At 56.7% G+C, this 25,449-nt stretch overlaps 1 protein-coding gene across 1 annotated transcript in view; it reads right to left on the bottom strand.

The window, feature by feature from the left end:
• ATP11A (ATPase phospholipid transporting 11A) overlaps positions 1-25,449 on the bottom strand; it is a 116,183-nt gene that overhangs the window by 58,858 nt on the left and 31,876 nt on the right. The gene's annotated exons all lie outside the window — the stretch shown is intronic.

Below are 25,449 nucleotides of genomic sequence, written 5' to 3'. Positions count from 1 at the left end.
GGGGCCCTGGACCTCCCCCTACAGACGGGCGGCCCCGGCACGGGGCCCTGGACCTCCCCCCACAGACGGGCGGCCCCGGCACGGGGCCCTGGACCTCCCCCTACAGACGGGCGGCCCCGGCACGGGGCCCTGGACCTCCCCCCACAGACGGGCGGCCCCGGCACGGGGCCCTGGACCTCCCCCCACAGACGGGCGGCCCCGGCACGGGGCCCTGGACCTCCCCCCACAGACGGGCGGCCCCGGCACGGGGCCCTGGACCTCCCCCCACAGACGGGCGGCCCCGGCACGGGGCCCTGGACCTCCCCCCACAGACGGGCGGCCCCGGCACGGGGCCCTGGACCTCCCCCCACAGACGGGCGGCCCCGGCACGGGGCCCTGGACCTCCCCCCACAGACGGGCGGCCCCGGCACGGGGCCCTGGACCTCCCCCCACAGACGGGCGGCCCCGGCACGGGGCCCTGGACCTCCCCCCACAGACGGGCGGCCCCGGCACGGGGCCCTGGACCTCCCCCCACAGACGGGCGGCCCCGGCACGGGGCCCTGGACCTCCCCCTACAGACGGGCGGCCCCGGCACGGGGCCCTGGACCTCCCCCCACAGACGGGCGGCCCCGGCACGGGGCCCTGGACCTTCCCCCACAGACGGGCGGCCCCGGCACGGGGCCCTGGACCTCCCCCCACAGACGGGCGGCCCCGGCACGGGGCCCTGGACCTCCCCCCACAGACGGGCGGCCCCGGCACGGGGCCCTGGACCTCCCCCCACAGACGGGCGGCCCCGGCACGGGGCCCTGGACCTCCCCCCACAGACGGGCGGCCCCGGCACGGGGTCCTGGACCCCCCCACAGACGGGCGGCCCCGGCATGGGGCCCTGGACCCCCCCACAGACGGGCGGCCCCGGCACGGGGCCCTGGACCTCCCCCCACTGACGGGCGGCCCCGGCACGGGGCCCTGGACCTCCCCCCACTGACGGGCGGCCCCGGCACGGGGCCCTGGACCTCCCCCCACTGACGGGCGGCCCCGGCACGGGGCCCTGGACCTCCCCCCACTGACGGGCGGCCCCGGCACGGGGCCCTGGCCCCTTGCTCAGCGTTGTCAAGAACAAACAGAGGCAACGAAAGGAAACACACGGCCACGCTCCGGGGCCCAGCCCGTCCCATCCAGCACCGTGTCCAGCCTTTGTGGCTTCAGGGAACCTTCACTTTTTTTTTTTTTTTTTTGGCGGTACGCGGGCCTCTCACTGCTGTGGCCTCTCCCGTTGCGGAGCACAGGCTCCGGACACGCAGGCTCAGCGGCCATGGCTCACGGGCCCAGTCGCTCCGCGGCACGTGGGATCCTCCCGGACCGGGGCACGAACCCGTGTCCCCTGCATCGGCAGGCGGACTCTCAACCACTGCGCCACCAACTTTAACACAAACATGAAAATCCTGGAAACCTTCCGCCTAAACTCTGAAGACAGTGGCTCCGCGGCGGCCGGGCACAGGCACAGGAGCCCCGTCCCCAGGGAGGCACGGCAGAAGGAGGCTCATTAGGGCCAGTTCACACCCTGGGCACAGGCTGGCTTTACCGTAATCATTCAACACCTCAAATACCGCTCGCCCGCTCAGCGCTGTTCTAACTGTACAGGTCGGGGTACAACACCTGCCTGTGGGACGAGGTCAGAAAACAAACCCAACACGACATATTCCGAGGGACTCGCCACGTCATCGCAACACCAGCTCCTTTGGGGATGAACCTCGTCCTACTCAGCCCTGCGTGACAGCGCAGGGGCGGGGCTCCATCCCTGCAGCTGCGCGGGCTGTCGGGTCCCCTGCAGACGACAGCAGCAAGAAGCGGCCAGGCAAACCCTGCCCCAGAGCTGGTCCTCCGCCCGGACGTGCAAGAGGAAAATGAGTCCCACCTTCCCCAGAGACACCGTCAACTCTCCTCGCAAGTCTCAGGACTTCAGGGGTGTTTACATCCTGCTGCTGAGACGGACGGCAGGTAACGTGTCCAAATTACAAAGGCAGAGCTGTTTCGGCTACTTAGTTGTAAATCTACAAACTGCCAACAGAAATAAACCCACTCCCCATCTCTCCACCAGCGTGTCCTAAACCGGGCAGGGACCTCAGCAGACTTTCTGCCCTGTTCAATCCGACACACACACAGGCGAGAAGAGACCACCGTCAGGGCACAGAGGCTGAACCTCCGATGGAAAGAGGCCCTGAACCTGCGAGGCCAGCTTTCCTCCAGCTTCAGGAAGGCCCGGGGGCCGCAGGAGACACTAAGAGCTGCGGGGCAGGGAGGGGCCATTGTTCCTGTGCTGCCCGAGCCTCTCCTCAGGGGCGGGGGAGGAGCTGAGTCAGGACAGGATCGGGGTGACCTGGGGAGGGTGAACCTCCTAAGCATTCTGCACCCCTTTGCTCCACACCGGCCCCCTCGACTCTGAAACCCACACTCCCTGCTGTGATGCCTTCGGCTGCCACTTCCAGGCCCCCCTGGAGCAGGGACAGGGCTTTAGAGCCTGCATGTGCCCCACGTGCCACACGTGTCACCTGTGGAAGGTGACTTTGCAGGTACACCTAAGGTCCCGGCTACACCTGAGGCCCCGGGGTACACCTGAGGCCCCGGGTACACCCTAAGGCTCCGGGTACACCTGAGGCCCCAGGTACACCTGAGGCCCCCGGTACACCTATGGCTCCGGGTACATCTAAGGTCATGGGTACACCTTACACTGCAGGTACACCCTAGGCCCCGGGTACACCTGAGGTCGCAGGTACACCTGAGGTTGGCAGCTGCACCCCCAGGGCTCTGTGGACATGAAAGGGAAAGTTCCCCACCTTGGGCTGAGCGCAGAGGAGCACCGGCAGGTTAACACAGAAGGAAGATGAGGCAACCCAAAGCGCCGCCCGCCCCTCCCTGGGCCCCACGTCGACCACAGACGAAGCATCCAGCCACCGGCAGGTTAACGCAGAAGGAAGATGAGGCAACCCAAAGCGCCGCCCGCCCCTCCCTGGGCCCCACGTCGACCACAGACGAAGCATCCAGCCACCGGCAGGTTAACGCAGAAGGAAGATGAGGCAACCCAAAGCGCCGCCCGCCCCTCCCTGGGCCCCACGTCGACCACAGACGAAGCATCCAGCCACCGGCAGGTTAACGCAGAAGGAAGATGAGGCAACCCAAAGCGCCGCCCGCCCCTCCCTGGGCCCCACGTTGACCACAGACGAAGCATCCAGCCTCCGGCAGGTTAACGCAGAAGGAAGATGAGGCAACCCAAAGCGCCGCCCGCCCCTCCCTGGGCCCCACGTCGACCACAGACGAAGCATCCAGCCACCGGCAGGTTAACGCAGAAGGAAGATGAGGCAACCCAAAGCGCCGCCCGCCCCTCCCTGGGCCCCACGTCGACCACAGACGAAGCATCCAGCCACCGGCAGGTTAACGCAGAAGGAAGATGAGGCAACCCAAAGCACCGCCCGCCCCTCCCTGGGCCCCACGTCGACCACAGACGAAGCATCCAGCCTCCAGCAGGTTAACGCAGAAGGAAGATGAGGCAACCCAAAGCGCCGCCCGCCCCTCCCTGGGCCCCACGTCGACCACAGACGAAGCATCCAGCCACCGGCAGGTTAACGCAGAAGGAAGATGAGGCAACCCAAAGCGCCGCCCGCCCCTCCCTGGGCCCCACGTCGACCACAGACGAAGCATCCAGCCACCGGCAGGTTAACGCAGAAGGAAGATGAGGCAACCCAAAGTGCCGCCCGCCCCTCCCTGGGCCCCACGTCGACCACAGACGAAGCATCCAGCCTCCGGCAGGTTAACGCAGAAGGAAGATGAGGCAACCCAAAGCGCCGCCCGCCCCTCCCTGGGCCCCACGTCGACCACAGACGAAGCATCCAGCCACCGGCAGGTTAACGCAGAAGGAAGATGAGGCAACCCAAAGTGCCTCCCGCCCCTCCCTGGGCCCCACATCGACCACAGACGAAGCATCCAGCCTCCGGCAGGTTAACGCAGAAGGAAGATGAGGCAACCCAAAGCGCCGCCCGCCCCTCCCTGGGCCCCACGTCGACCACAGACGAAGCATCCAGCCACCGGCAGGTTAACGCAGAAGATGAGGTAACCCAAAGCGCTGCCCGCCCCTCCCTGGGCCCCACGTCGACCACAGACGAAGCATCCAGCCTCCGGCAGGTTAACGCAGAAGGAAGATGAGGCAACCCAAAGCGCCGCCCGCCCCTCCCTGGGCCCCACGTCGACCACAGACGAAGCATCCAGCCACCGGCAGGTTAACGCAGAAGGAAGATGAGGTAACCCAAAGCGCCGCCCGCCCCTCCCTGGGCCCCACGTCGACCACAGACGAAGCATCCAGCCACCGGCAGGTTAACGCAGAAGGAAGATGAGGTAACCCAAAGCGCCGCCCGCCCCTCCCTGGGCCCCACGTCGACCACAGACGAAGCATCCAGCCTCCCAGGAGCTGGAAGGGCACCGCTGCTTGTCTGCTCAGAGGGCACGCAGCCCGCAGGCCCACGGGGCTTCCGAGACAGACTTGGGGTGCAGAAGGGCACCCCACGGAGGGCTCGACTGAGGGGCAGCAGGAAGGGTTTCCTTGGCCGCAGACTAAGCAGTTTGTGTGTGAACAAGGGCTGCAGGCACGACGTCCTGGGAAACTGCTAGAGACCAGCGGCCCGATCCTGGGGGTGGCAGGCAGGAGGCAGCTCCCCTGCATCAGAACCCCGGGCGGCCACAAGAAACTGTGCCGGACACCCTCCCGAGGGTGGCAGGAAGGTGGGTGAGACCCGGCCCCACAGATTTCCACGTTCCTGGGGAATCACAAGACGTTCCACCAAAATGCAGGTGAACTAGACGTCAAGGCTTTGCCTGCGTGGCCCCTGAGGATGCGTGAAAGGTCCCCGGGGTTGCCCTAGAAAATACTCGCACATCACATCTAATGAGGGATCGGTATCTGGGATAGACAGAGGCCATCGCAACCAATAATGAAAAGACAAATAAGGATATTTGACTAGACTTTCTCCAAAGATTTACAATGGCCAACATCACATGGGAAGATGCTCAAAATCAACGGCCCTCAAGGAGATGCAAATCAAACCCTGCACAGGCGGAAGGCGCCAGACTCAAAGGAGCAAACGCTGGATGACGTTTGTGTGAAGCGTCCAGCACAGCCAAATCCACGGGGACGGAAAGCGTGGTGGTGGCCGCCAGGGGCTGCGGGAGCCGCTGCCTGGGTACCAGGTTTCTTCGGGGCAATGAAAATGTTTTAAAATTAGATTATGGTGGGGACTTCCCTGGCGTCCAGTGGTTAAGACTACGCACTCCCAATACGGGGGGCACGGGTTCAATCCCTGGTCAGGGAACTAAGATCCTGCCTGCCGCACGGTGTGGCCATCAATCAATCAATCAATCAAATTAGATTACGGCGATGTTCCGTAACTTGGCTCAGTACTAAACTCCACTGAACTGTACCCCTTGAACAGGCGGGTTTTAGGGTCTATGAATTTCGCCTCAGTAAAGCCGTCGGTTAGGTCTCGCCACGAATTCCTGGGTCCCGAGCATTGCCCGTCACTTGCTTCTGCGTCCGTGCTGAGACCCCACCCTGCGTCAGTGCAGCGAACCTCACGTCTCTGAAGCTGAGACGGGCCCTTCCTTCCCAGACAAATCCACCCCCTCCCCTTACCACAGGGAAGCTTGGGTTTTACCAGAATGAGGGATCCCCTCCATTTTAGGGAAAACGAATACCATCTTTAAGGTTTGGTTTTTAATAGATAGCATTTCCTGATGGATAAAACTGAGCTGGATGCGTTTCCAAAGGAGAACGCCAACAGCCGAGGAGCTGGAAAAGGAGAGATTACATCTGGGGTAAAATGGGAGGAACACGGCAAGCAGTGCACCCTCGCTCCCTGGGCCTGAGCCAAGGAAACACCCCACTTCTAGGGGCCTCGCGGGGCCAGCAGGTATGTCAGACGCAGTGGCCGCGCCTTCAACAAGTTCGCCATCAGCCTTGTTAGGATGTGGGGCACAGTAGCCTGAGCGTTAACGTCAGAAAGCACACAAGGACAGAAGAGAGTCTAAAATACGCCGGAAATCAATTTCACCCAGCGTTAGTCACCTAATGGGAGTTTTGAATTTCAGCTGAAACGAACAGAACCTATTAGCTGAGTTACATGTCCGACTGGAACGTAAACATGTAATCTAACCTCGAATTACCAGATCAATTTTTGTAGAGGTGGTTCCACCTAACGACCATCTCTTTCTTTCTTCTTTTTTTGTATTTATTTATTTTTGGCCGCGTTGGGTCTTCGTGGCTGCGCGCGGGCTTTCTCTAGTTGTGGCGCGCGGTGGCTACTCTTTGTTGCGGTGTGCGGGCTTCTCACTGCGGTGGCTTCTCTTATTGCGGAGTATGGGTTCTGGGCGCACGGGCTTCAGTAGTTGTGGCACGTGGGCTCAGTAGTTGTGGCTCGTGGGCTCTAGAGCGCAGACTCAGTAGTTGTGGCACATGGGCTTAGTTGCTCCGCGGCATGTGGGATCTTCCTGGACCAGGGCTCGAACCGTGTCCCCTGCATCGGCAGTCGGATTCTCAACCACTGCGCCCCCAGGGAAGTCCCCTAACGACCATTTCTCAAATTTACAGGGATCCAATGACAAAGCAATTCCTTGTTCTGGTGTCTGCTTATTGCTTTAAAAGGCAACATTTCTTGTTTGACGGGTAAGAAGATGATACAGCACTGAGGTGTTTCTAAACTTGAGACGTTTTTCTGGCTCAGTTTCCCCAGCACTTCAGCTTCCTCGTGATGCGGAGTGTGTGATGTGGCCCCTTCTGTCACCCCTGCCCACACCCACGGGTGTCTGTCTGCACCCAGGGAGCCTTCACTCACTCCTGCTCCTGCAAGCCTTACTCGGGAGCGATGGTTCAAGTGATGCTCCGTAAGTGGAACCCACGGGTTTAACTGCTGATCAGATCAGAGTTCTCTGCGTGAATCACCGGCCTTCCCAGGGCCAGTAAGCAGAGTCTGGACTTCCCGCGGTGAGGCAGAAGCCCAGGTGCGCACCCTTTCTCCTGTCACTGGACCAGTGCCCTTGGCCTCTGCCGGAGCCCCTCCCCACGGACCACACTCGATGGGAACGACAGGCCCTTCCTTCCCAGACAGATCCGGGCCTCGGCACGGCTCCCAGTGGCATTTTCCTGCCGTGGACATATTTCCCAACACAAAATTGTTTGGATCACAGAAGCACCAGCGATGGTCCACTTCATTGGGAAACACTGACCATCTGGAAAATGAAGACGCCGGCTGACCTAAACCATAATTTACTGGGTCCAGAACCAAACTAAAAATAAAAACTCTAACCACAGACGACTTTTGGCCCGCTCTGGGCTCTCCTAACGCGATAGCTCACAGCAGCAGATAAAGAGTCCTGTGCTTGGGGCGCCCGGGCGGGAGGCTGGAACTGGGCTGGACAGGACAGAGCACTGGCCGCCACTGACCCCCTCGTGAAACGCACGGGAGCAAAAACAACAGTGACGTTTTTGACAAAAATAAGTTTCCAGACGAGGCTGCAGATGAAGCAGATACAATCGTTCCTGCGACTTCAACGCGAAAAAAGGCAGCAGCGATCAAACGGGGGTTTCCATCCAGTTTCCCGCCGTGACCCCCTCACGACGCACATCATCAGGGCCTGTGCAGAGATGCAGCCTTGTCTCTGGTCGTGGGTTGCGGGTGGGTGCAGGGGCTCAGACCTCCCTACGGGGGAGCAGGTTGCAGCTCAGCTCACGCAGGCGGGTTACCTGCCACCACCTGTCCCATGGAGGCCACAGAGGCCCGGCTCCCCTGGAAAGCAGGCCCGGGTGGGTCCCCCGCATGCTGCCTGGGGAGGGGCTGGGAGGACACAGGGAGGACGGATCACGTCCCTGCCTGTTCAGGGGGCAGTCTCCGTGCTGGGGGCATGGCTCCCCCACGCAGAAGTCAGGGAACCAGCCTATCGACGAGAAGCAACGACTCCAGGCTGAGCTGATGCAGTCAGTGTGGAGGTGCGGGCGAGCTGGGCCAAGTGAGTGACCAGGCGGTGAAACGAGAGAGCCCGGGGAAGGGAGACGAGGTTTACAGCGTTGGAGAAAGAACCTCACCCGCAGGTCTTAGATGTGAGCCCAGTTCCCCGGTCCGGGGCCAGAGGGGACCCAGCCTGTCAGCTCCTCCCCCAGAGAGAAGGGCAGGGAGTCCTGAGTCGCTGACCAGATAAGTACTGCCCTGTGAGCCAGCGGCGAGGGCTCCCACGGTCCAGAGCACAGCACAGCGACCCCGTGTCCCCTGGAGCGTCAGGAGGGCGACGGGGTCACAGGCCAGACGGTCCCCGTGCTGGGGGGGTGTTGATGCCGGCAGGGGGCATTTATGAAGAAGGGACAGAAAAGGGAACAGAGGCCCAGGTCCCGAGGAAGCAGAGGGGCGGGCTGGGCACCTGTCAGGGACCCTTCCAATTTCTGCATCTGCCCCCAACCTGCTAACCTCACCGAGGCTGTTGGTTCCTCCCCCGACGTCCCCCCGACGAAACAGCCCCTCTTTACAACAGGTGTACATCCTGGTGCGTCCCCGGCTGTTCACATTACAGTGCAACTGCAGTAGCCTCTGCAGAAAGAAACGGGGATAAAGACGCCAGAACACGGACAATGCGAAGAAGAATTAGCCACGCACGCGGGCCAGCAGAAACTACAGCACGAGGATGGCGGGTGGGAACCAGTTAGCCTGAGAGAGATGCTCAAATGATCAAGGATCCAACCGCAGTGCTTCATACGGCACTAGGAAAGCTGTCACCAGGAGGCCGGCAGGAGGACCACGTGATTTCTATATTTACTTCCCAGGAAAGACTGTCCCCTTCCAGGGACGAATTAGCCAGAAAACTAAGCAAACTCACCCGCTTCCCACACAGAAACGTGTTGGTGTACACGGGGGCTTTTCACAGCCGAAATTATGTACCTTCCGCCGCACTGGAGGCATATTTTCTAAATATTGAATATATATCTAATGAAGGACCCGCAGGGCTGAGTCAGGAATTACGGCAAACTGCGTGGTGAAAATACCGACTAATTGGATAACGACATCCACAGAGCCGCTTCAGAAACGTGGCTCAGCTGGCTGGCCTCGGCCTGGAAACGGGCTGCCTGAAACCCGCGCGAATCTCTGAAACCCCGAAGCGAAGAGTCTATTTCGGGGGAGATACCGGCCTGGGAGCCCGAGGCTGAGGCCAGCCCCACAGTGGTCTGTGTGTCAGGCCCGGGAAGGTGACCACCGGGGGCCACCAACAAGTCCTGAGACCTGGGCCGGGCTGGTGGGGGCAGAAGCGGGAGGGGAGAGCAGGGCGGCTGCCGTGTTGTCTGCACGTGGCGCCCCCCGTGACCGGGAGCCTCCCGCAACGGCCCAGCTCGCCCACCGTTCCGCCCCTCCCCAGGGAAGCCCACTGTGACCCTCCTCCGAGGGGGTCAAAAGGTCTGGCCCCTCCCCTGGCTCAAAGCGCAGGCCTCCGGTGACTTGCCACACCTGCACCGCTCCCGCCCACTTCCCGACAGGTGCTCAACATGAATGGTCTCACCATCGTGACTCACTCCCCAGACGTGAAAACATAACTGAGTGTTTCTCCCTGTGTGTGAAGCCCACTCAAGAAATGCCGGTATTTCCTTGTCCACTCTTGAGGCCATTCCTTCATCTTCACTGTGTCACCAAACACTCTCAGAGGAAGGAATAGTTAGATGGAGGCTGGGCGCCAGCCAGGCAGGCCTTTTCCAGGGGCGGGGTGGGCCCAAGGCCTGCAGCCCAAGGTGGAGGGCCTGAGGAAGAAGCTTCCAGAACAGGGAGCCGAGGCCAGGACGGGCCTTCACACCACCTGCGCCACAGGCCCAAGGTGCGCCAGGCAACTGGTAGCAGGGAGGACAGGCGACACCTGCCAGCTGCACCTTAGGGTCCCAGGGTCTCCCCGTGTAACTAAGCAACCATTTCAGACCCCAACCCGTCCCGCTTCCTGCAGCTCCAATCCTGCTTCTTGACAAACAACTTGGGTAACTTTGCCGGTTCTGCCTTTCTGAGCCTCCAGTCAGTCCTCCTTGAATCGGTGTCTCCTGGGCTCAATTCGGCTCCAACAAAACTTTTCTATTCCTATTATAGACTGTTTATTGATTCTTTTCATTGAAAATGAAATATAGACAGCCCCACCCCCAGAATAAGGATGACAGATTATACAGCCTAGGGGAGGACCGGGTGTCCCAGAGCTTCTGGGGCCGCTCCTTCACTGCCTATCCCTGTGCTGGACTTCGCAGCCAGCATCCCCGTCAACAAGCTGCCCGGAGACCCCGTCTGAGCCAGCCAGGTGGCAGGAGGGGCTGAGAGGAAGCCCACCGGGGTCCGGCACCGTCCGGGGCAGAGTCTCCCTGCGTCCCGCCCTGCCCATCACTGGAGCGCTTCTCACCCCGTCAGACCCAGGGTCCCCTCCTGTTAGTAAACCCCTCTTACCGTCCCCGTGCTATGAAATTCCTAGGAACAGCCCCAACTAACCCCAATAACTCGTACAAACCACCAGGAGGCCCTGATTCTAAAGGGAAGATGGAAGGAACACAGGTTAGGAAAAACCACACACGCATCTCAGCCCGTACGACACAGACACGGCTCCACCTGAAACTTCAGGAGTGATGTCACCAGGGCTGCACGGCTACAACCAGACAGACACCCTGGGTCCGTGTCAGGCACAACCAGACACAACACTCTTGCTTTACTGGGCTCTGACACCACGAGCAGAGATACTACAGGCTACGTGACTTTCCACAATGGGAACCAGTCCTGGTAAGGTTCCGATGAAAATAACATAAACTCTCCCCACAATTTACGTAACAGCTGACGTTTCTGTTTGTTTTTTTTAAAAAAATATTTATTTATTTATTTTTGGCTGCGTTGGGTCTTCGTTGCTGCACGCAGGCTTTCTCCAGTTGCAGCGAGTGGGGGCTACTCTTCATTGCGGTGCGGGGGCTTCTCATTGCAGTGGCTTGTTGCTGCAGAGCACGGGCTCTAGGTGCATGGGCTTCAGTAGTTGTGGTATGTGGGCTCAGTAGTTGTGGCACGTGGGCTCAGTAGTTGTGGCACGTGGGCTCAGTAGTTGCGGCACACAGGCTTAGTTGCTCCGTGGCATGTGGGATCTTCCCGGACCAGGGCTCAAACCCGTGTCCCCTGCATTGGCAGGCGGATTCTTAACCACTGTGCCACCAGGGAAGCCCACAGCTGATGTTTTGAAATGTACCGGGATTTGTTTTAATCAGGTCTGGTGAGTCACACAGAACCAGAAACGACTGTCCTGGCGGAGGGAGCTGTTACATCACAGATCCCCGGAAACAGGAGCAGGCCAGGTGGGCAGGGCCACATGGGGTGGCTGCAGGGGGGAGGGGGATGGAGGGAAACACAGCAAGGCTGGCGCCCCACAGCTGGGCTGCACGGAGCCTCAGAGGTGCTGCCCTGTTCCCCACACACGACTCATTCGTTATTAGAAACTAGAGCGGGAGGGGCAGGCAGTGAGAAACCTCAATGCAAGAGGCAAGTCCCAAGGAGGAGGGGCGCGGTGACCACCCCCTCTGCCGGGACCTTCAAATCCACAAAGAGACGGAAACAGGAAAAGGCTCCGGGGCTTTCCCCGCATTTGATTTCTGGGGTCAAACACCTTTTGTCTTTAATGACGAGAAGCAGCAGGAGCGTGATGGGAACGCCCAGGCCTCCACCATCCAGAGCTGGCAGATATGAACATCTTATGATGTCTGACTCGGGACCTTTGAGAGCTAACACCTCATGGACAGAGCTGCAGCCCCCAATTTCCCCCTTCAGCCCTGCCCCCTCCCCACGAGGCACATCTGATGGATGGTGAGCTCTGGGGGCGTCCCAAAGGTCACACGCAGGGTCCACGTTAATCCAGCCACGAGCCACGCACACGACCTGCTGCAGTCGTGAGTCCCCAAATGTGTCTCACAACGGCAGCATGCGTGCTAATCCCCTCCAACCCACTGTTTCACCCAGGGTCGTGGGAACGGGGCTGTAACGGTGACTCTGAGACAACGGCTTACCTATAGGGATAGACACAGACTGGGCCCATCCTTTTAACTCACTGCAAACCCCAGAGAAGGAACTTACAAGTGACCCACGCACCCGAGAGGTTTTCCCCCAGATGTTTCACGCCGAGACAGACATCCTCGTGTGGGCGTGAGCCTCTCTGGGGGTCACTCTGGAAGAGGAGGCCGGACAGTAAACCACGGGCAGGCACATTTTGGGGGAGCCGACGCGTTCTGAACGTACACCCCAGCAGGTCTGACCCCCGGGTCCCCCCCCGCCAGCTGTCACGGGCGTATCCACGCGGCCGAGCTGACTGTCTGAGGAAAGAGCTCGCTGCCTTCCCGGCTGCCGCGGTGGGACCCTCGTGAGCTGTGAGCTCTGTGTCATTTATCCACTTTTCTCTCCTGGGTTTTCTTTTTCTCACAGATTCACAGAAGCCTGTTACAGGTGACAGACACTGAAGCGCTGCACACCTCCTCCCTGTGGTCACCTCTCTTTTAACTTTTATAGTCTTTCGCGTAGAGTTTTACACTGTGATGCAGTCAGACTTACCCATCTTTCTGCAAAACTTTGTACACGTTGATATTTTTAAAGGAGATGTTACCTGACTTCCATTCCTAGGTGATACAAATTTGATCTGAAGACCCCACCACATAATTTGACAGACGAAGGAACGATAAAGTTCCAGTAAGAGGAATTGATTTGCCCAAAGCAGCAGGTCCAGGGCAAAACCCAGGAGTCTGATTCCCCACCCGTGTCCCCGGGCTGCGCTGTCAGGACCAGGTGTGCTGTCCCCCCTGTCAGGGCCAGGAGCTGAAATAAGATTCCAAGTAGTCAAGCTTGGCTGGATAAATAATTAGGGGAGAGTAAAGGCCTTTCGTAAGTGTTGGCTATCATGATCTCGAGTAGATGAAAGCCCCGCGACAGCAAGGATCATATTCAATGTTGTTTTCTACCTTCTGTCAGGGTCAGAAGCACAGGCAGCTGGGGACTGCCCTGGCGGTGCAGTGGTTAAGCCTCCGCGCTCCCAGTGCAGGGGGCCCAGTGTCGACCCCTGGTCGGGGAACAAGATGCCTCCCGCTGCGACTAAGACGCGACGCAACCAAATCAATAAACAAATAAACAGGAAACACGAGCACCCGCAGGGCCGGGCAGGTAACCAAGGGGGCGAGATGGGCGTGTCCCACGGCTGGGCAGCCCCTCCTCGGGCAGCCGTGGGGCGGCAGGGACAGCTCGGGACCACTGGCTGAGCCAAGGAGTTTCAAGGCTTTGTAAAAAGCACAGGCAGGACACGCCACGACATCCGGCCTGGGGGCCACGGCCCGCGGATGAGGCAGTATTTGTCCAATGTGTACAATGCGTGGCACCATCCCAGCACCAGTGACTGCTAAAAAGGCTGTGGACTCGACAAATAAAGCACTTACTACAGAAAAAACTATCATCCTTTCTCAGCCACGGTACTTTGAAACTCGGCTTCGTTTTGTCCAATTCCTATCAAAGCAATAAGTGTCATGGGCAGCGCTGTGGCCGTCATTACCATCTTAGACAGACCCGGCTCGGCGTCCGGGAACTCAAGTCTGAGTGGAAGGAGGCGTCCGTCCAGCTGTGAACGTGCCCTTAGTGCCCGTGTGAACTGTCTGTGTGGCTCTGAGCCTGCTGGCCTCGTGGGCCTTGACCCCAGGAAACCCAGGACCTGCACAGGGCAACCAGCATGACCGCACTCTCGTGAGTTCCAGATAATGAGAAAAAAATAAGAGAGGCGACTTTTGTTCCCATCTCTGGACGGCGTGCACAGAGGCTGAGGGACAGGAAGCGCAGCCCACGCGCTGCTGCCAACACCGCGAAACCTTCCTGTTCCTCTCCCCTAACCCCAAGCGGAGCTGTCCTGAGGCATGTGGGCAGGGGGCCTCCTACCAGCTGAGGGGACGGGAATTAGTGGCGCGGATCCATCTACAAGGTTGTTTTCCACCGTGTGCACTTTTTTTAAGCAAAAAGCAACTCACGTGAAAAACGCATAACTTGTTACCAAGTCGGTTACTATGGTTTTCTAGGAGAAAAACTACACAAGGTCTTTTTTCAATTGACACGTCGTTAATTTGAGTAAGAATTCGAGATTTCAGAATCGATGTCATTCTGCCTGCTTGGCAAAACCAGAACAAAATGAAGTCGCTCTAGGGCTTCCTCGGTGGCAGAGTGGTTGAGAATCTGTCTGCCAATGCAGGGGACACGGGTTTGATCCCTGATCCAGGAAGATCCCACATGCCATGGAACAACTGAGCCCGTGTGCCACAACTACTGAAACCCATGCGCCACAACTACTGAAGCCTGCATGCCTAGAGCCCGTGCTCTGCAACAAGAGAAGCCACCACAATGAGAAGCCCGTGCACCGCAACGAAGAGTAGCCCCCGCTCACCGCAGCTAGAGAAAGCCCACGTGCAGCAACGAAGACCCAATGCAGCCAAAAATAAATAAATAAATTTATTTTTAAAAAAATGAAATCACTCTATAAAAAAACAGATAAAACAAAAGAAAAGCTTCCAAGACAGGCTCCAAAATGCTCCAGATAATCTTGGAGGCATCTTTGACAAGCAAACAGAAGATAAAGAATGTCCATCTCTGATTTTTCCATCAGTAAATGAAGGTCAACTGGCTGAGCTGAGCTCGATGTCGGGGAAATTTTACTGGTGTGCGAGTTCAATGAACTGTTAACATAACCGAGGAGTCAGAGTCCAGAAATACCCGGTTCTTATCCTTGGCCCGTGTCCTCCACATGCTTGAAAATCCCCGTCTTCCAACAACTAGACCCAGGAATGGGCCACAGTCCGGCAGAGGTCCTCAGACTGTCACCCCTTCCCCTGTTCCATGACAGAAACTTCTAGATGAGCTCTCGAAGAACTCGGTACTTGACAAGAGTCGATTTGGGGGTGTCCCGTGTGAGCCGCCCCAGGGAGAAGCCGGGGGCAGCAGCCGTGAGGACCCAGGCCAGCACGGGCACCTGGGTGACCTGGAGGTGACCGCCCTCAGTGAGGCCAGGAGGAAAGGCCTGGAGTCACAGGGCCCAGCTCACCTGCACCAGGATTCCTGGTCCAGAAACTGAGGTGATAACCAGACCTGTTTTAAGGTTGGGGTAATTTGTTACTCAGCAAAGATGACAGATACATGGCAGGTCACAGATTGCTGAACCAGGTCACTGACACACACACATGTGAGAAGGGCATGAGGTCCGTCCCTCAGAGGAGGAGGGACGAGCAGGACCCCGGTGAGAGCACCCTCCATGTGCCCCTGGTGGACAAGTCCTGAGGTGCTAAGAGCCACAGAGGTCAAAGGCTCGGCCCAGAGCACCCGGGGTTCCCGGGCGGACTCCAGAGCTCCCTCACTGCCACCTCCAGGGAAGCACCTCCCGCAGCTGCAGCGCTGCTGGCCTGACCCAAATCGCCTCTGTGCGCCGCTGGCACAGGCCCCGAATGAGGGGCCCAGCAAAGAACGCAGACAGCGTGTCTGCTAACCCACAACGTGCCGGTGGCTCAGGCTGCGGCCACGGCAGAGGGTCAGCCCCACCTCCTGTTTCATGGGCTACATTGTATTTAATTTGCATTTTGGGTTGGGTTCTATGGCGTAAGTGTAACGTAACGTCAAGGTGTAAGTATTATCATGATAAAACTAAGTCAAGGTTAGGGTTCTCAGAGATGTTTACACCGCTCTAACCACGCGTACCACGCGTCCCTGGGGTGCTATTATTGACGACCAGCACCTTCTGTGACGGTAGACAGCATCGGCCACCTGGAAGGTGGGAGCTGCAGCTTTTCTAGTGTCTGTACATTTTCAATCCCTTGCACTTAAAATAAAAAAGGCACAGAGCACAGATGAGCTGAGAGGCAGGGAGCCTGGCACACGGTGGGTGCCCAGCAATTATTTTCCGAGTGAATAAATACAAGCATTCCACCTCAGTATAGTGAAACTGGGGCTTTAACTCTACTGGACGACCCCCCACGGTGGAAATAGAGACTCTGAGAGAGTGCTGGGGTCTCACGAGTTACATGCGGGGTATTCACAGGTATGAATTGTAACGATCACACCACACGTTTACAACACGCACCCCAGCCACCAGCTCAGTCATGTGCATTGTCACACCTGAACTTTATGACAACGCTGAAAGATGCTATCTCCCTTGCTGACAAAGACACTGAGAAACAGGCCAGGAAGACAAGCCAGCGCCTCTGTCACCATAAACTAATGTAAAGCAAGGAACGTCCCGGTCGCCCGCCGACGCTTGGTGAAGGGCTGCGTGTCCGCTGTGGGATCAATATGTCCACTGGCAGCCCACCTTGAAAAGCTCAGACCGAAATCTAGAACACAAAGAGCAGCTTCCGGAAACTTTAAATTCTAGCTTTTGCAACAGTCCCGAAGGGCAGGGGCCTCATGTCCCTATTACACACAGGAGCCCAAGGCCAGAGGGACGAGGAGATACCCCACGGGCCGCTAGGGAGCTGCCGACCTGTCAGTGCCGGCGGGGACAACCCGTGTAGGACTCGGAGGAAAAGGAGAAAACCCGTCCCTCGTGATGAAGATGAGGCTGGTCCCAGCTGGGGAAGAGTCTGGAAGGTCTGAGGCCAGGCTGGGCAGAGGGAGCTGGAATGCAGCGACCTCCGGGGTTGGCAAACTATGGCCCCCAGCTGTGGTACAGGGTTTACATTTTCAAATGGATGAAAAACTCAAAAGAAAAATAATTCCTCACGACGTGACAACTGGAGGAAAGCAGAACACCGCCACCTGTTATAAAGTCTTACTGTCAGGCAGTGGCCCTCGTTCGTTATGGCTGTCACAGCTGCACTCGCACCGCAGGACAGATTGGCGTGGACAGACCACGTGGCCTTGCAGCCCGAAATATTTACCATCAAGGCCTTAGCAGAGGGTTGCCAGCCCTGCCGACAGGACAGAAGTGGCTAGGAAGCCTGGGGCTTGATCAATGCTTCTTGAAGCTAAAATGATGACAGCTGGTCCATTCTGGATCCCCCACCCCAGGCCCGTGCATCTTGGTGATCCCAGTGCCTCTCCACCACCACCCCAAAAGTTGAAGATACACACAAGATGCCCATGGAGAAAACCCCAGTCTGACAACACTGCGCAGGTGTGGTGGGTGGAGAACAAGTATCATTGTCACTGCAGGTGAAAATGCAAAACTGTGAATAAAAGAGGCATTTCCTTCTGCCTCAGGAATCCCACTTCTAAAAATCTATCCCAAAGACATCCTTGCAAAAATACTATCGATTCACAAGGCTAGTAACTGCGGCGTCACTGTAATAGGAGACTAGCAACCAGTGTCCATGAACGGGCTGCTTGACTCACAAGGGAATATCCCCCAGCCGTGTCCATGCAACAGGCTGGTGAGGAAGGGCCTCTGGACGTACCGAGAGATCGAGGACATGACAGTGTTTGTGGTTTGCTGTCGTTTGTGAGAAACAAGAAATACGGACATACATTTGGGGGCAATCGGGAAATCTGAACGTGGACCGAAGAGTAGATACTAGTCAAGAACTGCTATTGGTTTGATGCGGTGTGATGACGGGGCAACACCTATGTTTAAAAAATGTCCTCGTCAGTTACAGACTGTGAAATATGTAGGGTGAAGTGACCTGGCTCAAGTGCTGGGTTTGGACACTAGCAGGGAGAAAAGGAGCTTTTGCAGGGTAAGGAGGAAACAAGATGGATCGTAACTTAGTTATGGTTGAAGCTGAGTGAGATGGGGTTCATTACACTGTTATTTCTAATGGTGTATATGTTTGAAAATGTGTACGATAAAAGGTTACAACACAGAGGATACAATAAACGTCCATGAACCCGCCATCTAACGTAAGAAAACTGAAACCCTGCAATCTGTAATGGGGTGGACTGTGTCCCCCAGAACGACATATTCAAGCCCTTACTCCCAGGGCTTTAGGGTGTGACCTTATGTGGGAACGGGGTCTTTGCCGGCGTGACCGGTTAAGACCGGCTCACACTGTGTTATGAGGGGCCCGAAGTGCAGTGCCCGGTGTCCTTCTCGGAGGAACACAGACACGCGGGCGAGATGGAGACAGAGAGGGGTGATGCACCTGCAAGTCCAGGAACAAAGAGGATCCCAGCAACCCCTGAGGCAGGAAGAGGACGCTCCAGAAGGACCCTCCCCTGAAGCCCGCGGGGGGGAATGCGGCCCCGGGCCACTGGATTTGGGATGGAAACCTCCAGGGCGTAACAGGACAGAGCCCTGTGTCTTCGGCCCCCGTGCAGTGGTAGTTTTTTCTGGCCGCTCCAGGAAGAACACACCCCCTCTCTCCGCTGGACCTTCGCCGTGTCATTCCTTCTCTGCGTGCCCAGAGGTGACCACTGTGGTCCTTTGCTCAACGTGATATTCAGTTTCTTCACATTGACACTTTTATCTCTGTTTTCACTGCTGTAGGATACTCTCGCATATCCTATTGGTACAATCACATTTTAATTCAAAAGCAGTAAAAGAAGGGACCCCACAAACATCAGAAATGAGTTCAAAATCTACGATACTTTCCTGCTAAGAGCATAGCGTTGAATCAGGTATTGTCAGCCTTGGGCAGGAGACTCTGTCGTGGGGGTCCATCCTGTGCGGTGCCAGCAGCGTCCCTGCCCACTCGATGCCAGGAGCATCCCCAACTCTGACAACCAAAACTGCTTCCTGACATCGCCAAGTGCCCCTCGGGTGGCAAAGTCACCCCTGCCCTCACTGAGAACTGCTGCATTAAATATACAAATATTCTGAGGACTTTTAGATGATGGACCACGTAATCTATGTGTTCGCACGATCACATAATCACAATCCTCCACTTACTTTCCAAACTTTGGTTCAAAACTTTCAGCCACACAAATACATTAGCCATTTTTCCTAGAGCATTTTTGCCTCTGAATCCACGCAGGATGCGTGGAAATTCCATTCGCTGATTATGGTTCCCTTTGCTCCTACACTAATAATCTAGCTTCCTGAGCGTCCTGCTGCAAATAAGGGATCTGCTCCCTGATATGCAATACTGCTCGCCAGCTGTGGACGGCGTGAATCTGTGGCTTTACTGTGCTGACTGCAAGGCCAGCTCCTTCTCATCTCCTTTCTCCAAACAAGTGTCTACAAAGCGAGGTGATTTTGAAAAAGATAAAATGGTGATGGTGTTCAAGTACCAGTTTTTGCCGAATCTTATAGACCATCTGAGGCCCAGAACGGACTTCCCACGACTGCCGTGGGAAGTCACCTCGTCCTGATGTTCTGATCTATTGCGGTCAGAAGACTCGGGTGAAAAACGAACAGACAGCGCCTGGGCTTTTCGCGTGTGCGCGAGCAGGACGCGTAGGTCGCCCGCGCGCTCCATCCCCTTACAGCAGCAGGTGTAAATAACACCCAGTCTCTCCACCTCCTCCATTCACTCCGGAGGACTCGCCCCCAGAGAGCCCCCGCGTGCAGCCGCTGGAGCCAGGAGGAGCCCCGTCCCGGGAGCGCTGCACCAGGCGTTCCCGGAAACCCTGGTGTCGCCTGGCGACCCCACGTCTTCTCTTCCGCAGTTTCAGGATGGCGAGAGCCCAGCGCGGTTGTCTGCGATGCAAAGTAACTGCTGGCATCTGCAGCTCCTCCGGGTGTCAGACTACAGTACGCGCTTTGTTTGGTAGAAACGTGGGGTGTACTCCACTTAGAAGGCAGTTAAGCTCGGAGGATCAGAACGTCTCTGACTGAAAGTCCTCGTTAGTTTTCTCACACAGAAACGCACAACCAGTCAGCAGGGACCGTCCACGTTCTGGGCTGCAGCTCTGCCCCCGACGCACAGGGGCTCCGCCCCGAACCCCCCTTGCCCAGCTTTGCAAACGGCACGGTGCGGCCACCCAGGCCCTGGACCGTGGGCCCGGCCTGGGATGTTCTCACACTCCAACGACCCAGGTCTGTGCTCAGAGACGCCCTTTCCCCGCAGGCGCCGCACAAACAGCCCATCACGCCCACCGGGACCCTCCCCCCACCTCTCTCTGCGCCCTCACATCCGACAAAGCCGCCCCTGTTTTTACACATGGACCGCCTGACTCGCCGGAACGGAGGCACGAGGGCCCCCGTGACAGCCACGGAGCGGCACTCTCCAGGCAGGGCAGGCACTCGGGCAACACCGTGGACAGAACGAAGCTGAAAGAGAAACCAAGACCGCCCGCAGGGCAAACACCGCCTGCACATCTGGACTCTAGGTCCACACATAACCCTCTTCCGGACCTCTTCCCCAGGAAACCCGTGCAGTCTGAGGCCAGGGTGCGGGGCACTGGCTCTTCCACAACATCACAGACAGTCAAGAGTCTGCAGGGACCCCAGAGAAATCAATCCCAAACTCTCCCATAACACAGTGCAAATGCTGTGCATTTTTATGGCGAGGTGGCATGAAAACCAACAAAACTCCCCTTCACAGCCCACCCTACACCTGACTATCCTGGCAGAGAAAGGCCCGTACCAGCCACGCTGCCAACGTGCAGGGGGCCCTGACCCCCAGCTGCCATCCATTCCACGAACACAGAATTCCTTTGGAAGGAGCCAGACCCTGCATGACATCAACAGACACCAGGCTCCAAGTTCAATGCCCCAGGAAAGGTAACACACCTTAAGTTCCTCAGGTAAGAATGACTGTGCTGCGGGAAGAGAAATGGTCCCTTGAAGCACGTGGCCCCCCAGCGGGCATAAAAAGACCGACAAACTGGCCACATGATTATTTTTAAGATCTGCACACCTATGCACGTCCATGTGTACACGAACAAACACACAAGAAGTGTCCGTCACAGTGAAGGGATGGACCCCAGCCACAGGCCTTCTCTGAAACTCACCAGCCGCGTCACAAGGGCAACCTTCTTTCTGCGCCTCGATTCCCATCAGCAAATGGAACACAACGCCGCTCCACCTCGTGGACTGTCGTGGAGAATAAGACCCAGAAATGCCTTAACACAGACTCCACTGCTCTGCAAGTGCCGGCTGCCGCTGCTAAATAACCATGACAACAGTCCTCTTGGTTACAAAGGGGAGAGCTGCTCACACGTAACCATGAAGAGGTCAGGGGTCGGCCCTGCCAGACAGACAGCCTCCGTCCCCGTGCCAGTCCAAGCTCCAAGCCTCTCAGCATCCCCCCCAGAGAGAGCCTGGTCCACAGGATGTCAGCGGGCTGAGAAGAGGCAGCACTGAGACGTTCGTGAGGGGCTGACAGCGGCCGGACCGCTCCCAACAGCACGGCTGGGGGCCGGTGCCACCTGCGCTGCCTCCCCCGACCCCCGCCAGCCTCAGTGTCCCTTCTCCCTTCTCCCTTCCAAGCAAAGCGCCCACCTTCCCAGAAGCCAACGTTCCCGCTTTCTTTGATTACTGTCTAGGTTCAGTATTTCCCCCAAAGCACGTCTGTATTTCCCTCTTTCTTTCTGACTTCATGCATCTCCTTTGCCTGTTCTTACCTAGTGGCCATAATAGATTCTCAATGGCTTGCAATTCTTTTTTTTATAAATTTATTTTATTTATTTATTTTTGGCTGCGTTGGGTCTTCGTTGCTGCACGTGGGCTTTCTTTAGTTGTGGCGAGCGGGGGCTACTCTTCGTCGCGGTGCACGGGCTTCTCATTGCGGTGGCTTCTCTTGTTGCGGAGCACGGGCTTTAGGCACGTGGACTTCAATAGTTGTGGCTCGTGGGCTCAGTAGTTGTGGCTCGTGGGTTCCAGAGCGCAGGCTCAGTAGTTGTGGCACACGGGCTTAGTTGCTCCGCGGCATGTGGGATCTTCCTGGACCAGGGATCGAACCCGTGACCCCTGCATCGGCAGGTGGATTCTTAACCACTGCGCCACCAGGGAAGTCCAAGACTTCTTAAATAAGTGTTTTTAAAAATGCTACAGAAGGACAAGGGAAGGGCACGTGATCAGGATGGACCGCCCCCCCCCCCCCCCGCCCCGGGAAGTATGCAGATACTGGTGATAATCGATTTATTTAGCTGCGCATTTGTTATTATTACTCTTAAACTGTTCGTATACATTACACACACTCTTTTGCATGCTTGATATATTTCATAAAAAACTGTTTACAATCCCTTCCTTCCAAAATGCTAAAAAAGTTTCCATTTCTTAGGGAAGTGTGGCATCAGAAATAGAAGGCTGGGGCCAGGGTGACAGATTCCAGCTGGCTCTCAACTCTCATCCTGCTGGGATGAAGGCCAGGCCCAGGAGGGGGCCAGCTGCACATAGGGCTACCGGCTACCTCGGGGCTGGGGACTCAGGTGTCACCGGGCCGCATCCGCCCACCCAGAGCCTTGTGCAAATATTACGACTCTGTGCGCGCTCTGTGAGCTGGAAAAGGGTGGAAGGCACTGCAAAAGCGGGCAGCGGTGGCTGAATTAACAAATTTAAGGTGTTACAAAGATGCCAGCATGATCTTGAAGCCCTTGTAGCAATCAGAGCTGACCACAGGCTAAAATTTTAATGGTGCAAATACTGAAGATACGGACCTACAAGCAGCATTTTCTGCCTGGTAACAGGGTTTTACAATATTTTGTACATTATATCTGCAGCTGGCTGGCTGACAACACAATTGCTTATTCAGATTAACAAGAAATAGGCGTAAATTCCCATAATTTTAAAGTTGCATTCATACTTAGGATTACTTCTCAGAATAAATACATCCACTGCGTGCTCATCAAAATTAAAAGGTAACAAAGGCCCATCTTGGTCTGTGTAATGGCTTCCAGCCGCTGCCCATAAATGTTTTATGAATTCATCCCATCCTTTCGACTTCGTCTTATCCTTTCTTTTTGCACACAGTCCTACATTTTTTTTTTTTTGCAAAAAGCTACAAAGGATCTGTGAAATGTGCACATGAGGCACTCTCTAAGAAAAGCATAGCTTCTCTGAAACACTGCCAGAAAAACTATTTTGCCTTTGCAGTATCTTGCACCATCGGCCCCGTGCTGAGTGGAGCGAATCCTCGCCAGTCAGGGCTCCAGCGTCCAGGAGGCGGCCCGGGGGTCGGCCAGCCTGCGGGGACGGCCTGCGCACCGTCACTCTCGCTGTCCGCTCCCTGCCCAGCCCCCCATCGGGACTGGGCATCACGAGCTCTTCCCTGGCTCCCCGACTGGTCTCCCTCAAGGACCCATTTGTGCTGAAGAAACGTTTAAGCAGCACCTGAGGGGAAACACCCCCCGTCCACAGCCAGGCCCTGACTCTGAACTGTCGCGCCCACTGTCGACACACACAGCAGGGACCCACCTCCTACGGCCAGCTTTCCAGAGGCTCCGGCCCCTCTCCCACCCTCCCGAACACACAGCAGATCTAACGGCACAAAACCAGAATCTCAGATCCGTTGCTTATGGGCTGGTTTTACGTCTGATCACTGGTTCCCAGCCCCGTTAGCACATCAGTACCACTTAGGAAGCTTTGAAAAAACAATACCAATGCCGCTCAACAACACAAAAATAAACAACCAATCACAACACGGGCAAAGGCCTTGAATCTACGTTTCTACAAAGAAGATGTACCAGTGGTCCAAAGGCACGTGCGAAGATGGTCAGCATCACTGAGCACCAGGGAAATGCAAATCAGGACCACGATGAGACACTGCCCAACAGGGCGGCCACCGTCAAATCAGAAAACAGCAGGTGCGGGAGAGGACGTGCCGAGAGTGCGCTGTGGACGTACAACGGTGCAGCCACCGTGGAAAACAGCTTGGAGGCTCCTCACAAAATTAAACATAGAATTCGCATGTGACCCAGCAACCCCACTTCTGGGTACGCACCGAAAAGGGCTGAAAGCAGGGAGTCAGAGAGCCATTTGTGTGCCCACGTCCACAGCAGCACCATTCATAACACAGGATCTGAAGCCCGAACGTCTACTGATAGGGTGATGGACACGCAAAAGGCGGTCCACACACACGATGGGATATTATTCGGCCTCTTCAAAAGGAAGGGAATTCTGACACCTGCCACGGCATGGATGAAGCTCGAGGACACTGTGCTCAGCGACGCAAACCACTTACAAAAGGACAAATAATGTACGATCCGTATGAGACGCTTCGGCTCAGAGGCAGAAAGTACATGGTGGACACGGGAAGGGCGAGGGCGGGGATTCAATGGCACGGAGCTTCAGCTGGGAAAAGGAGAAAGTTCTGGAGGTCTGTTGTGCTCCAATGTGAGTACAGTTGACACTACTGCACTGTGCACTGAAGAACAGTCAGGATGGTATATCTTAGGCTACGTGTTCATTAATACATTTAAAAAATACACAGTAAAAGGAAGAACAATGCCTGGGCCTGCCTCTCAGAGCTTCTCATTTCTTGGGGTGGGAGCTGGGTATCTCCTTTTTTAAAGCTTCTTATTATGATTTTAATATAACCATGCCTAGGGACATCTATAAATCATAAACGGCAATTTAAGGCTATTTGTTTATTTGTGTCTTTTTATCTTCTACATCCTGGGTACACAGTAGATGCTCAGCACTTACAAAACACTCCCATGACCGCGGACTGAGTAAAAGGACGAACAATTAGCTGGGTAGTGACGACACTCTAAATAATCATTTTAAACCCTGGGCTAAAATCATAAAGAGCTAAATTCTGTTTTAATTGTGTTGCCAATTTCCCTCAAGACTTGTAAGTCTCGTCTGGGTCCAGTGCCAATTTCTACTGGGAAGTTAGCAGTGCGGGTCCATGACCAAGTGCCGGGCACTGACCAGGCGCCCCCATGGGCATCCTTCCCAGTTGAGGAAGCAGGGCCTGGGGACCGGCAGTCACCCGTCTTGGGGGGCAGGGCTGGACCTGGAGTCTGGGGGCCACAAGTGTCAACAAGGGGTCACGGGACAGTGTCACACGGTAAAGAAAACGGTAACAGAAGTTATAGCCAAAGCCAGTGCTACGGAGAAGCTCGTTTTTGTTTTATTTTTTTAGTTAAGGAGGAAAACATGAACCTCCAAGAGGAGAGAGTCTGTTCACTGTGTCCAGATGCAGGGTGGCTGCTTCCCGACGGGCAGCGGGCAGGCCAGGGAGGAGGGGTGCGGGGCGCTGGAGGGACACGGGCAGTGCTGCCCGCACCTCCGCCGCCAGGGCGAGGCCCCCTCTGACAAACAGCTCGCTGGACGCCAGACAGGAAACCCACCTGCGAGGCCACGGCCAGGCAATGGTAGCTCCCACCTCTGCAGGGAGGAGTCTCGGCCTCACATCCCAGCAAAGATCAAAACTTGACTCTCATCACCACGGTAACCCACCGAGCGCCATGAACACGGACAGAAGGAAGAACTGGGGAGTCGGGAGACACCCTTCCATCACCCCAACCATGGTCCTTCCTCCGGATTAGCTCTGCTTCTTTCTGACCTGATAAACCACCAGAGCTACAGTTTAAATCCCTCTCCTTCCACTTGGTTTGAAATACT

The sequence above is a fragment of the Leucopleurus acutus genome, assembly GCF_964270905.1.
Source record: "Leucopleurus acutus genome assembly, chromosome: 18".
Taxonomy (NCBI): domain Eukaryota; kingdom Metazoa; phylum Chordata; class Mammalia; order Artiodactyla; family Delphinidae; genus Leucopleurus; species Leucopleurus acutus.
This window is presented reverse-complemented; position numbering and strand designations above follow the sequence as displayed.